The sequence below is a fragment of the Somniosus microcephalus genome, chromosome 2 (genome assembly GCF_052327205.1).
Source record: "Somniosus microcephalus isolate GS21.2 chromosome 2, FLI_Smic_1.0, whole genome shotgun sequence".
In the NCBI taxonomy this organism is placed as follows: Eukaryota; Metazoa; Chordata; class Chondrichthyes; order Squaliformes; family Somniosidae; genus Somniosus; species Somniosus microcephalus.
In genome coordinates, this window is record NC_140988.1 from 325,894,982 (window position 1) to 325,910,260 (window position 15,279).

A 15,279-nucleotide genomic window follows, 5' to 3' on the forward strand; every position below is an offset into this window, starting at 1 on the left:
GTTTCTCGATGATGAGATTTATGACATTCTTCCTGCCTAAAAGATTTGGAAATCCGACGACTTCCTCTTAACGGATTAGGCGGACCACGAATAGCCGCAGTCTTTTAGATTTTTGTTTTTGGTCAGAAGGCACGTCTCCCCGGACCGTGTCTTGGTCCCTGGGCCGCTTGATCCGTGCCGATGGATCGACAGGGCCCGTGTTGCTCTGATCGACCCGAGGGAGGCTGGGGAGATCGTGACTCCGGGTGCGGGTCCCCACAGGCGCAGAACTGGTTTCGTCCCGTTGGTTAGCCGGAGATTGACCGGCGTCCTGGCCCGGGGTGGCCATCCCACGGGGAGCGCTCGGCTCCCTGAGTGGATCCAGCGGGGCAGCCGGCAGATCCCTCGATGTCCCAGGTAGGGCGTCATCCTCGGGGGGGCGCAGAGTGTCGGCCTCATCCCCGCGGGTCCCTCCATCAGTCGGGTCCGTGGAACTGGCCGGACTGGGAGCCAGGTCCCGGAGCGAGATGGTGGACTCCCGGCCACTCGGGTACCGCACGTGGGCGTACGTGGGGTTGACTTCTAAGTTCTACCTCGTCGACTAGAGGATCGGTTTTTGACGAATCTTCGGAGCAGCATGGGGCCAGGAGCTGCCAACCATGACGGTAGAGACGTCCCATGGGTGGAGCGACGCTGGAAGCTGAAGAATCGCTCATGAGGTGTGACATTGGTAGAAGTAGAAAGGAGAGACCTGATGGAATGCAATGCGTCAGGGAGCATAGTTTCCCACTGCTGGTCTGGTAGATTGCGTGACCTCAGTGCAAGATGAACAGCGTTCCAAATGATAGCGTTGTATCTCTCAACCTGTCCGTTACCGATGGGATGGTACGGTGTCGTTTTACTTGTGGCGATTCCCCATTGGGAGAGATAACTTTTGAGTTCGCTTGACATGAAGGAGGGACCCCGATCAGAGTGGATGAAATTGGCCGTACCGCAAAGGGAAAAGACTTGATCAAGGCATTTGATCATTGTGGAAGTAAGCATATTGGGACAGGGGAAAGCAAAGGGAAAGTGTGAATATTCGTCCACCATAGTCAGTAAGTAGGTGTTCCGCGTTGAGGAAGGCAATGGCCCTTTAAAGTCAATGCTGAGTCGCTGCATAGGCTGCATAGCGTGTATGAGCGAGCCATACGATGGACGGAAGAATTGCGGTTTTAACTCCGCACAAATTTTACAGGAGGAGCACGTTCTTTTCACATCTTCCGTAGAAAATGGGAGATTTTTAGATCGCACAAAGTGCAACATACGGGTAACGCCAGGATGGCATAAGTCAGTATGAAGATCCGCCAGAGTCGAAGTTGACATAGAGCAGAATGCCCGCGTGAGGGTATCCGGGGCCACATTCTCTTTGCCGGGTCGATAACGTATGGTGTATCCAAAGGAAGCCAATTCCATCCTCCAGAGTTGTATTTTGTTGTTCTTGATCTTAGTGCGTTTCTGGTTATCCAGCATAAAGGCCACGGAGCGCTGATTGGTTATAATTGTGAAATGGCGACGAGCGAGAAAATGACTCCATTTATGTACCGCTTCGATGATGGCTGTAGCCTCCTTCTCGACAGGAGGATAATGGAGCTCGCTACTGTTGTATCCGTGTGTTAATAGAGACACTGAAGGCAGGAGTTGGTTTCACAGGTGTTTACTGAACAAAGTCTGGAGGTCAACTAACTGATACAACACAATATACAGGCTTATATAGCCCGAGTGGCCATTACCGGCATTACAGTACACAGGGGGCTCTTAAAGGCACATACACCACAATTCCTCCCCTTTTAGCCAACCAGTACATAATATTTTAAGTAATCATTAATTACATGTTACAAGAACAATAATCTACACATTGCTGCAGTTAATCAATTATAAGTCAGTCTCTCTGGAGGCTTCCTGATTCGGTCCGGATAACGCCTCGGTGGTGTAGTAGTTTCTGATGGTCTAGTAGGTTCTTTTGGCAAGGCTGATTCGGCTTGAATGCCAGTGTCGGGTTCATCTGGTTCCAGTATCACCGGATCGGAGGTAGATACTATGGGTATCTCTGCTTCATCATTAGGCGTATAGAGTTGTGGTGTAGGTTGTCCCTTTTCAGATGACTCTATGATCTGGTCAGCATGGCGCCTTATTATGCTTTCTCCAATGTCCACGGTATACATCAGCGGTCCTAGTCGTGTGCAAATAGTTCCAGGCTGCCATTTCTCGGTACGGTAGTCCCGGGCCAAAACTTGTTGACCTATCTGGAAGGTTCTAGTTGGCCTTTCATTCATGCCTTGAAATTGCCGGTTCTCCACGTCCCTTCTGATGTTTGGCTTGATCAAATCCAGCCGGCATCTTAGGCTTCTATTGAAGAACATCATGGCGGGAGTTTGGTTTGTAACCATATGTGTTGCATTCCTGTATGCAAACAAGAAGTTATCTACCTTTATGCTGAAGTTTTATGTCTTCATTACCCATGGCCTTTATGGCCTTCTTGAAGGTCTGGACAAACCTTTCAGCCAATCCATTGGTGGCGGGATGGTATGGGGCGGACGTGTAGTGCTTAACCCCATTGTTTTTTAAGAACTTCCTGAATTCTTTGGACACAAATTGCGGTCCATTATCAGAACAGATCTGTTCAGGCAGCCCATTCCTGGCAAATATGGTCCTTAATACTGTGATGGTTTTTTCCGTGGTGGTGGAGGACATCTTTATTACCTCCGGCCACTTGGAGTATGCATCAACCGCGATTAAGAACATTGGCCTAGAAATTGGGTTGGTAGCGCCGGCGCTGAGCACCTAAAGAGACCTAGAATTGGGGCGAAGCCCTATGTTGGGGCGAACGCTATGAGGATAGCGCCGACTCAGAAATTGACTATACATTTAGCGCCTGCGTTAAGTGTTTGCACGCGCTCGCGAGCGCAAGCAGCTCATGACGTCATTTCAGTGTGCAACGCCTTTTAGGAGCGCCTGAGCGCATATTGGGTGGCGCCCAGAGCCTTAGCGCCCAGCGCTATTAGTGACAGTTTGAGGGAGGGCTAACAGGCCCTTCTCGGAGTAGGGCGGCGCTATTTAAAGGGGACAGCTCTAGTGCAGAATCTTCTGCCACTTGGCCTGCTCATTGCGATCGCTGCTAGAGAGAGTTGGCGAGCTAATGTGGAGCGGAGTTCTGGGATTTGAGCTTTACAGTACTTGGGACCTTCAACCCTGTCCGAAGCACTTGCAGCACTACACCTAAAAGCCTTTTGACCAACTGGCATCGGAATGGGAGCTTGTTTGGAGGGCGACGGCCTCATCGCCCAACACTGTGAAGGGGCAGAGAGACGGCGGGAGAGAGGGCTGGGATTGGCCAGAAGGAGGAGGGGCAATGGAGGTCGGCCAATCCGACGGGATGCTGCGAGGGTCTTTAGGCAGCAGGTGACAAGCCTTGACATGTCGGAGGAGCAGTGTTTGCGAAGGCTCCAAATCTGGAGGGACATTGTTACTGATCTGTGCCACCTGCTTGGTCAGGATCTGCAGCCGCGTGAACGCTGCAGAACCTCTGTCCGTGATGGCTACACTGACTGAAGGCCTCCATTTTTATGCCAACGGATCTTTTTAGTCAGCCATTGGGGACAATGCGACTGTCGCTCAGGCTGCAGTCCGCTGTTGCATCCGGCAAATGACAGATGCCCTTTATAGGCGAACGCGTCCATTCATTACCTTCCCTCGGACCCTGCACAAGCAGGCGGAGGAGGAGGAGGAGGAGGAGGAAGAGCAGGCAGAGGAGGAGGAGGAAGATGGAAGGGCTGCTGAAAGTGGAAGGTCCATACGTCAGAGGCTCCTCTGGACTCGTCTCGACACCCCTGTGGCGGAATGATGAGAGTCTTACCTCATGCGCACTTTGGATGTTTGAGGGCCTCTGCATGCCAGCATCACTGAAAGTAGTCACATGCACCAAGCAACATTTAAACTTCTGTTTATTGACACAAAAGTCTTTCATTACAGCTAAACAACGTAAAGTGAGCAGAAACCATAACTTCCAACATAAATGTGACGTGTTCGGCAAAGCAGCAAAACTCAACAAAAATCTGCACCTATAACAGCAGGTGAGGGTGTCCTTGAATTTGGACAAACAAACGTCTCAGCACCTCCCTCTACAACTGGCCCCTTGAGGGAGAACGACTTCTCGTTCGCGCCCGGCCCCTTCCCTCCCTGCTGCTCCTACGTAATTGCACCCCAGTGGCGGCCTCAAGGCTGGGGGACGCTTGCCGACTGTCTGGAAGTGCAGAAGCCCCTGAGGTACAGCCTGGCCGACTTCTGGGCTTGGAGGGTGCGGACGCAGGATGCTTGCTTTGAGCATGGCTGGAAGCAGTGTGGCCTGCAGGTGGTGGCAGCTGCAATGCAGGCGTCCCAGCGCTGGCATGTGCAATGGTCTCCTGACGAGAGAGGACACCTGCACCATGGTCGGATGACACACTGGCTATCTGAGGGGAGCGGCTCGGCTCATCCGCCACAATCGCAAGCTCCACAGATTCCTGGCCTTGTACGGGAGTGGAAGGGCCCGGGGTGATCCTATCTGATGCAGAGAGGGTGGCTGCAGTGAGACATCGCGTTGCATCAATCTGGCTGTGGAGGAGCCCAGCAAGTGAATGCGTGGCAACAGTGAGGACCTGTGTGCCAGGTGCCAGTGCTTCGGAGAAGGCCTGGACAGTTCTTCCCATGGCTTTGGACAAGGCAGGGGCCGACCGCTCCAGTGCCTCGGACAAGCCCTGCACAGACCTTTCCAGGGATTGTCCGAAGCCCTGAACAGTCCTTTCCATTGCTGACTCAAAGCCGTGGACAGTCCTGTCCATTGTGGCCCCGAAGCCCTGGATAGACCTGTCCATTGTTTCCCCGAACACCAGGAGAGACCTCTCCATTGTTGCGCCAAAGCCCTGCAGAGTCCTCTCCATTGTTGCCCCGAAGTCCAACATACTCCTAGCCAATGAATCTATTGACTCAGGCATCTTCTCCACTGCAGCCATCAGCCCCGTGTGTCTGACCCGGGCCTGTTTGCTCATCTCTGCCAGGCGACGGACCTCATCTGCACTCTGTGCAGCAGTCATGACGACCTGCCTTGCCCTGCGGAGAGACGGTGGCCGAACTTGCCTATCCCCCCTGCGTTGCTGCATGCCGCTTGGTCCGGCAACTGGCTCATCCTCAGAGCCACCCCCCCTCCCCTCCAGGGGACTACTATCCCCAGTCTGCAGATGTCTCAGCTCCCCGGATTCTGCAACGGCTGGTCCGGATTCCTCCTGGTCCTCGCCTCCGGTGGCACTGGCACTGGCAGCTTCAGCGCGTTGAGCCCGAGTTGGTGCTACTTCATCTGAAAGTGGGAGGTGGAAGAGTGGCCTTAGCAAAAGGACAGGTTTGCTGAAAGGCATGCCAGATTGCGGCATGGCTCTGACATGGCTGCACACTGAGGATGCATGCTGGCGGGGGGACCAAGTGGAAGGCAACAGGTGGAAAAGGTGAGAGTCTTACCCTCGCTGTCGGTAATGGGGTCGGCAGATGCAGTGGTCACTGGACCAGACAGACGTCCTCCAAGTATCTGGTGCACTCTCTCCTCCAGATCCGTGAGAGTGACCACTTGTGCAGGTCCGCCACCGGTTCGACGCTGTTCTTTTCTAATCTGCGCCATCTTGGACTGCAGGGGAAAGAAGGGGAGGTTCTGTTACATGAGGCCTTGAGACATCATCGCATGCCCCGCATTGTGCAAGAGCCCTTACATGAGCCCTTGAGACATCTGTCCATGTGTCTGCCCAGAAAGGGCCATGGGTGCATACTGACAGATGGCCAGTGGCGCATCATTGCAGCAGGGTGCCTGAAGTCAGCTGCAGATGGAGGGAAGCACAAGTTTGGTAAACCATCACTCACCCTAACGATCCGTGTGAGGTCGTTGAATTTCTTCCTGCACTGAACAGGGGTCCTGGTCGCCATGCTGCTGGAGTTGACCCTCACAGCAACCTCCCTCCAAGATCGTCGATAAGCCTTCTGATTTGGCCTCTTGCCATTATCCGGGTACAGCACCTGTCGACGGTGTTCAACTGCAGCCACCAAGTGGTCCAGAGCCTCAGAGCAGAAGCGCTCTGCTCTCTGCCTAACCTTCTCCATAATGAACAACTTTGTACCGCCAGACAAGGGCAAGCACCGAATCTGAGGCCTACAGGGCGTTGGGTGTTGAAGCTTAGTCTGACTGACCCACCCCTTTAAGAGCCGGCCGGCGCCTGCAGGTCTCGTGCTTTGCCGTAATTGAGTTCACCTGCGCTGCGCCCGTCCGCGTCGAAATTGAGTAGCGCCTGATCTTTTGCACCGTAAGAGCACCGTGCAACGGCTGATTTAGCACCTCAATCCCCTTTGGGGGCGATGCAACCAATATCGCGCCAGGCGTGGATAGCTCTCGTCTGGCTATAAACTTAGCGCATCGCCAGTTCTAACGCCTCAAGCGGGGCTATACCCAATTTCTAGGCCATTGAGTCCATAAATGGACCAGCAAAGTCGATGTGTACCCTTTGCCATGGAGATGAGGGCCACTCCCATGGATGTAAAGGGGCTTGTGGTGGAGCGTTTTGGACCTTCTGGCATCCTAGGCAGCTCTTGGTCATTTCTTCGATGTCTCCATCGATACCTGGCCATCATACAAAGGCCCTGGCTAGGTTCTTCATTTTCACTCCACCCAGATGCCCCTCGTGAAGCTCCTTTAGCACTTTATCCTGGAGTTTGGGTGGAATCACCACTCTGGATCCACACATCAAGGTTCCTCGGCACACTGACAGCTGTTCTCTTCTTTGCGAGAATGCTGGCAACAGTGGTTCGCCATGTGCTGGCCATCCCTTCACTGTTAAATCGTAGACTCGTGAGAGAGTCGGGTCATTTCTCGTTTCCTTTTCAATGGCAGAATTTGTTACTGGTAGACATTCCACTATGGTAGAGTGGAACATCTCCACTGGGTCTACTGTAGGTGCCTCTTCTACCGTTGGCAACGGTAGGCACGATAAACCGTCAGCATTCCCGTGCTGTTTTGATCCTTTGTATTCTATGTCATATTGGTGTGCCCCTAGAAAAAGGGACCACCTCTGTAGCCTTTGCGCTGTCATAATGGGAACACCCTTTTTAGGGTTGAATATGGAGACGAGGGGTTGATGGTCAGTCAACAAGGTAAATTTTTGTCCGTGTAGGTAATGGTTGAATTTCTTCACTCCCCATACCAGGCTGAGTGCTTCCCTGTCGATCTGGGCATAGTTACGCTCAGCTGAGTTCAATGAGCGTGATGCAAAAGCTATGAGCCGTCAGGGAATCTATGCGATAATACCGCTCCTACGCCGTAAGGGGATGCATCGCACGCCAGTCTGATTGGCAGTGATGGGTTGTAATGAGTCAAAACTTCCTTGGACGTGATTAAGTCTTTGCACTTATGGAAGGCACGTTTACAGTCTTCGCTCCATTTCCAAATTACTCCTGTTTGTAGCAGTTCATTAAGAGGGTGCAGAAGAGTTGATAAGTTCGGTAAAAATTTATGATAGTAATTTATCAATCCCAGGAACGACCTTAATTGTGAGACATTTTCAGGTGCTGGGGCTTTTATGACCGCTTCAATTTTTTTCAGGTGATTTATGCAACCCTTCCTTGTTAATTATGTGGCCACAATATGATATTTGTTTCTGGAAAAATTCGCATTTGGGGCGATTTGCTCGTAGGCCCCATTCTCTGAGCCTAGTGAGCACCTGCTCCAAATTGGCAAGGTGCTCGTTGTCGTTTTCTCCTGTTACAAGGATGTCGTCTAGGTAGCATTGAGTCCCCGGAATCCCTTGGAGGACTTGCTCCATAGCTCTTTGCCAGATAGCTGGAGCTGATGCTACTCCGAAAACCAGTCGATTGTACTGGTACAGGCCTTTGTGTGTATTTATCGTGAGATACTTTTTAGAGGCCTCTTCAACCTCCATCTGTAGATATGCCTGTGCTAAGTCAATTTTGGTGAAACGTTTCCCTCCGGATAGTGAGGTGAAAATATCTTCTATCCTCGGAAGAGGATACTGTACCGTGAAAAGGACCGGGTTTACAGTCACCTTGAAGTCTCCACAGATGCGAATTTTTCTCTGTTCTTCAGATTTATCATTATTCAACGTTTTCTTCATGACCGGGACGATGGGTGTTGCCCACTCGCTCCAATCTATCTTGGATAATACGCCTTTCTTCTCCAAATTCTCCAGCTCTGCCTCGACTGCTGGACGAATTGCGTATGGCACCGGCCTTGCCTTAAAAAACTTGGGAATTGCCACATCTTCCACTTTTATTGAGGCGGTGATGCCTTTCAAGGTTCCTGGTTTCTCTTGAAACACTTCCTTGGCGTTGGCCAAGATGTCTTTTAATCGTTCAGGTATGACGTCATCATCATTTTTTTTCTTACTGGTCACCGTCAGTGCCTGAATGGAGTGCCAGTCTAAACGTATCTTCCTGATCCATTCACGTCCCAACAGCGGTGGACCACCATCTTGTAGAACGTATAAATGCAACTTCTGTATTTCCTTGCCGTTGTATACAACAGGCACCCTTATTTTTCCTTTGGGGTATACTTTCTGCCCCGTATATGTTTTCAAGATAATGGATGTGTCTTTTAAAGGTATATGCGGAAATAGCCGCTCGTAATCCCGTCGATTTATGACGGTCAGAGCTGATCCTGTATCTAGCTCCATTTGAACTGGGGACCCCGCTATCATGAGGGTAACCCAAATGGTCTGGTAATCTTCTTTGGTAATTACATTATGTAATTTGAGACAGCTTAGTCTCTTGTTTCCGGAGTCGCTATCGCCCTTCTGGTCTTCGGAGCTACTGTCTGTCATCATTTGTACTTTTCTGTACTTTTCCTTATTGATTTTTTTCCTGTCCGTGGATTTTTTTTGTCCAGATCGGCATACATGTGCAATGTGTCCAATCTTTCTGCGTTTCCTGCATGCTTTATCATTGAACCAGCAGTCCTTCTGGTCATGGGTTGTTCTGCCGCAGCGATAACATCTTTCAAATCCCCGTGTCATTTCATGGGTGCCGTATTCCTGTGGCTTTTGCTGTATCTCTGCAGCTCCTCTTGCGGCTGCTTCATATGATACAGCCATACTGAAAGCCTTGACCAGTGTCAAATCTTTCTCAGAAAGCAGCCTTTTCTGTGTTCCTTCACTTAGGAGACTGCAGACGAATTTGTCTCGAAGAGAATCTGCCAGTCCTGCCCCGAATTGGTAGTGCTTTGATAGCTTTCTTAATTCGGTGAGGTAATCAGCGTTACTTTCATTCTTGTGCTGATTCCTCTTGAAGAATTTGAATCGTTCCACTATCAGCAGCGGTGTTGTGTTTAAGTGCTCCTGTAGGGTATCAACAATCTCCTTAAAATTCTTGTCCTTTGGTTTGGCTGGAGTGATTAAGTTTCGTAACAGCCCGTATGACTTTGCGGCCATTAGATTTAGAAGTACTGACGCCTTTTTATCATTTTCTATTCCATTTGCTGTGCAATATACCTCCACTCTTTCCACATATGTGGTCCAATCCTCTATATCGTTATCGAAAGCATCAATATTGCCAGCCTTAGGCATCCTGGAAAAAAAATGGCGCTTCCCGCGCTTTCCTTTCTTCCCTGCAGAAAAAAAATGACGCTTCCTGCGCTTTCCCGCTGCTGCTGCTGCTGACAACGCTGTTTTCCGCGTTTTTTTTAATTTACAGGTGGAGACTCGTTCCCGCCGGACTCTCTGGGACTTTTCCCCCCCTCTGCTTGGTCCGAACGCCGACCTGCTTTGCAGCGCTGGCCTTCTCCCGAGTGCTCCCCCCCTCTGTTTCTGTTTGCCTCCGCCTTCGCTGCTCGGCCTCGCTGCAGAGCCAGTTGATGGAGCCCCAGCCCGCCGCCCAGGAAGGATTATTGCAGTACCTGCCACCAGCTTGGCTAGCTGGTGAAACCACAGTTTTTTTTTTCTTGCTTTTCTTCGACTTTGGACGTCTGAGGAATCGATGTCCTTGAGGTGCTGCCGAATTGCAGGTAAGTCAGTTTCCAATTCGTCGCCACTGTTGTATCCGTGTGTTAATAGAGACACTGAAGGCAGGAGTTGGTTTCACAGGTGTTTACTGAACAAAGTCTGGAGGTCAACTAACTGATACAACACAATATACAGGCTTATGTAGCCCGAGTGGCCATTACCGGCATTACAGTACACAGGGGGCTCTTAAAGGCACATACACTACAGCTACCCTGCAAAGTTCTGGACAGAAATGCAACGGGTCGACCACCTTGATTCAAGGTAGCAGAGCTCGCCACATCTGATGCATCGCACTCAACCACGAAAGGAAGATTTTCATCAATGGAACGAAGCGTAGCTTTTTCCAGTTGTCGCCTGAGGAGGTTGAAAGCTGAAATAGCCGTTGCCTCAATGGAAATGACTTTGCGTGAAGCAGGGGCTGGATCTTGTCAGAGAAGTGGGGTATCCATTTCGCATAATAGGCGAACATGCCGAGTGCCCAACGAAGAGCTGAGATTCGTAGGGGGAGGGAGCTCCTGAAGCGGACGAAGGCGCTCCGGAACCGGTTTGATGACACCGTTGTCCACCCAGTAGCCAAGGATGTTGACTGATGGTACTGATTTCACAGATTTGGACTCATTTAAGGTTAAGTTGCGATGACGGAGAACGTCAAAAAATTTCTGGAGATTGGCATCATGCTCCTTCTGGTTATGACCAGCAATGGTGATATTATCTAGATATGGAAAAGTGTCCGTTAAGTTCTCCTGTTTGACTAGGCTATCCATTGCCCATTGAAAGACGGCCACCCCATTGGTGACCCCAAATGGAAGGCGACAAAACTGGTAAAGCTGACCATTGGCCTCAAAGGCAGTATACTTTTTGTCAGAGTCCTTTAACGGTACTTGATGATATGCGCTCTTTAAATCAAAAGTTGAAAATACCTTGTAGTTGGCAAGATTATTGACCATGTCATCGATGTGTGGTAGTGGGTAGGCACGCACTGGTTAATAGTTTGTGAGTAATCAATGCAAAGACGTTTCTTGTGTTGCTTCAGAGGATTTTTAACAATGATGACTTGAGCCCGCCAGGAAGATGAAAATGGCTCAATGATACAGTCAGCTAGAAGGCGAGAGATTTCTGCCTCGATAAACATAGAAACATAGAAGATAGGAGCAGGAGTAGGCCATTCGGCCCTTCGAGCCTGCTCCGCCATTCAACGAGATCATGGCTGATCATCCAAACCCTAGCACCCGGTCCCGACACCGACAGCCATCCCACCCAAGCCCTGTCCCCGTAACCCCGTAACCCCACGTATTTAATCTCCCCTAACACTAAGGGTCAATTTTTATCATGGTCAATCAACCTAACCCGCACATCTTTGGACATAAAGGCTCGATCATCTTGGCTGAAACGTCGTGATTTAGTGACTATGGGCTTACATCGGGGGGAAAGATTGGCAAACAAGGAGGGCTCGTCGAGCGAAGCCGCCGAAAGCGCACAAAACGATACTTTGGAAATAGTAAGCTCCGGCTTTGACCCTCCAAACTCGCAAGTGAGTCTTTTGTGTTGTTTCTGGAAATCCTGTCCCAGGAGCACATCACTGCATAGGTTCTTGAGCACCCCGAGCCGGGTGGAGAAATAAGTGTGGCCATTGAGAATAAGGCCAACAAGACAAAAGCCGGAAGAATTGGTGGTCAGTGTCGTCAGATCCATTGCAATTTCCCTGTCCGAGGGGTAAATACGCAGTTTTAACTTACTGACAGCACGCTCACTAATGAAGCTGTCAGAGCTGCATGAGGCGATTAGTGCACTCAAAATGTGTCCATTTATCGAAACCTTCGTGGCTGCATGGGACAAACTTTGGGGAAAAACAGCTGTGATGGGAGGAGGGGCAGTTTTACCCTTGACAGCTATAACCTTAGTAGTGGTTCTTGGGGGAGAAGCAGTTTTATAGATTGCAGCTGTAACCTTAGTAGTGGCTCTTGGGGGAGGAGCAGTTTTATAGATAGTAGCTGCAAAACTAACAGGAGCCCTCGACCGGTATACCTTAGCAAAGTGGCCTTTCTTACCAACAGCGGCTCTTGACTGGCATACTTTAGAAAAGTGACCTTTCTTGCTGCAATGATTGCAGGTCATGTTATGAGCAGGACAACATTTCCTATAATGGAACACACCTCCACAGAAGAAACATTTCCTTCCAGATTGCCAAGATGCCGCTAGGGCGGGGTCGTCATCAGTGTAGGTTTCTAGGGTAGGGTTGTCATCAGCCGGGTTGGAGCCGTCATCCGTGAGGGCTTCCGCCCGAGGCCTATCGAAGGAGTCACTAAAAGTGATAGCAGCAGCCCGTGCATGTGGTGAAAGATAGGTGTCTGCATTCCTCTTTGCTAAGTCCAGAGAACATGCCTGGTCATAGGCAGCCTTTAACTTAAGGGTTTTATTGTCCAACAGATGCTGATGTATGAAGGGAGATGCAATCCCATTAATAAAGGAATCACGAATTAACTCCTCCTGGTACTGCTCAGCTGTAACAGTTTTAAGATTACAATCCTTGCTGAGCCTGCGAAGTTTCTGAAGGAATTCGTCAAGTGATTCCCCGGGTTGTTGTCGAGTTGTGGCCAGTAGATGCCGAGAAAAAATTTCATTTGGGGACTTGACATATAGCGGCTGTAGTATTTGGATAGCGGCATCATAGTCTACACAGTCTTTGATATAATCAAACACATGAGGGGATATGTAATTAGCAAGTATTTCTAATTTATCAGGAACATTTTCACCACACACCCTGAGGAAGTTGCTAAAAGTACGATACCAGTGTTTCCATACCTTAGCAGCTATAAGTGAATTCGAGTCCAGGTCAAGACGGGCGGGGCTGAGTAGTTTCTCCAAGATGGATCGATTACTTGTCTGAGTTCCCTTCTACGGTTCGAGTCGTAGCTGGCTGTTCCCGAAATCACCCAAAGCGTGGAGTCGATATTAAGTTGATTAAATTGACGTAATAAAACTCACTATGCACTTGGTTTGAACATAAAGCAAGGCTTTAATCAACTTATTTCAGAACGTGGAAGTCTAGTTGTATCCACTAGCTCCTTGTCTTTACAAAATGTCCCTGGCAAGCTGGGGCCAACGCCCGAGTATTTATACTCCTTGGACGGCGCCACCAGCTGGCTGTCCAGTGTTATTTCAGAGGTAGTTTCTCGATGATGAGATTGATGACACCCGCCTCCTTTGAAACTTACATGGAGGCGGGTTGGGGGTGGGATGGTGTCGGGACCCCCGAATTCGGGACTTTAACCGCCCGCACGCCTCCAATCACGACTCCATGGGTCAATGAAAATCGACCCCTTCAACTCTATATCCTCTCCAACACAAAAAATGTCTACTTCCACCTCTGTAAAATCGGACATCTTCGTCTCTGCATCAGCCCATCTGCTGCTGAAACCCTCATCAATGCTTTGTCACCCCCAGACTCAGCTATTCCAATGCTCTTCTGGTTGGCCTTCTGTCCTCTGCCCTCAATAAACTTGAGCTCATCCAAAATGTTGTTGCTCGTAGTCTAACACGCAACAAGTCCCGCTCAACCATCACCCCTGTGCTCACTGATCTACATTGGTTCCCAGTCCACCAACAACTCCATTTTAAAATTCTCATACTCGTGTTCAAAGCCCTCCATGGTCTCGCCCCTCATATCTCTGTAATTTCCTCCAGCCCTACAACCCTCAAAGAAATCAGCGTTCCTCTAACTCTGGCCTCTTACACATGCCCCACTCTCTTTGTCCCGTTATTGGCAGCTGTACCTTCAGCCTTCTAGACCACACCTGGAGTACTGTGAGCAGTTCTAGGCACCACCCCAATCACAAATGGCAATTGATAGGAACATAGGAACAGAGTAGGCCATTTAGTCCCTCGAACCTGTTCCGCCATTCAATGAAATCATGGCTGATCTGTGATCTAACTCCATATACAGGTACACTACCCTTTATCCGAAAACCTCGGGACCAGCCGTGTTTCGGTTTTCGGAAAATTTCGGATTTCGGAAGGTATTTTATAAGACTGGGAAATTTGTCGGGGGTGAGGGTCGGCGGGGGGGTCGGGGGTCGGGGTCGGCGGGGGGTCGGGGTCGGCGGGGGTCGGGGTCGGCGGGGGGGGTCGGGGTCGTGCGCACGACTTACGCTGAACGAAAACACTTTCGGTTTTCAGAAGTGCGGATAAAGGATACACTATCCCTTATCCGAAAGGGTGGGGGTCGGGGTCGGCGGGGGGTCGGCGGTGGGGGTCGGCGGGGGTCGGGGTTGGCGCCGGGTCATGTTTTGCGCCACTTTCGGTTTTCAGAGGTTTTCTGTTTTCGGAAGTGCGGATAAAGGCTATCCCTTATCCGAAAGGGTGGGGGTCGGGGTCGGCGGGGGGGTCGGCGGGGGGTCGGGGTGGGGGTCGGCGGGGGTGGGGGTCGGCGGTGGGGGTCGGCGGGGGTCTGGGTCGGCGGTGGGGGTCGGCGGGGGTCGGGGTCGGCGGTGGGGGTCGGCGTCGTGCGTACGGCTTACTCTGCCCTGCTCAGCGTAAGTCGTGCGCCACTCTGGTCTTGTCGTGCGCACGACTTACGCTGACCGAAAAAACCTTCGGTTTTTAGAGGGTTTCAGTTTTCGGAAGTTCAGATAAAGGGTAGTCTACCTGTACCTGCCTTTGGCCCATATCCCTTAATACCTTTGAGTAACAAAAAGCTATCAATCTCAGATTTAAAATTAACAATTGATCTAGCACAATTGCCATTTGCGGAAGAGAGTTCCAAACTTCTACCACCATTTGTGTGTAGAAGTGTTTCCTAATTTCACTTCTGAAAGGTCTGGCTCTAATTTTTAGACTATGCCCCCTAGTCCTAAAATCCCCAACCTGCGGAAATAGTTTCTCTCTATCTACTCTATCTGTTCCCCTTAATATCCTGAAAACTCCGATCAGATCACCCCTTAGCCTTCTAAATTCTAGGGAATACAACCCTAATTTGAATAATCTCTCCTCGTAACTTAACCCTTGAAGTCCGTGTATCATTCTGGTAAACCTACGCTGCACTCCCTCCAAGGCCAATATATCCTTCCTTAGGTGTGGTGCCCAGAACTGCTCACAGTACTCCAGATGTGGTCTAACCAGGGCTTTGTATAGCTGCAGCATATCTTCTGCCCCCTTGTACCCTAGTCCTCTAGATATAAAGGCCAGCATTCCATTAGCCTTTTTGATTATTTTCTGTACCTGTTCATGACATTTTAATGAT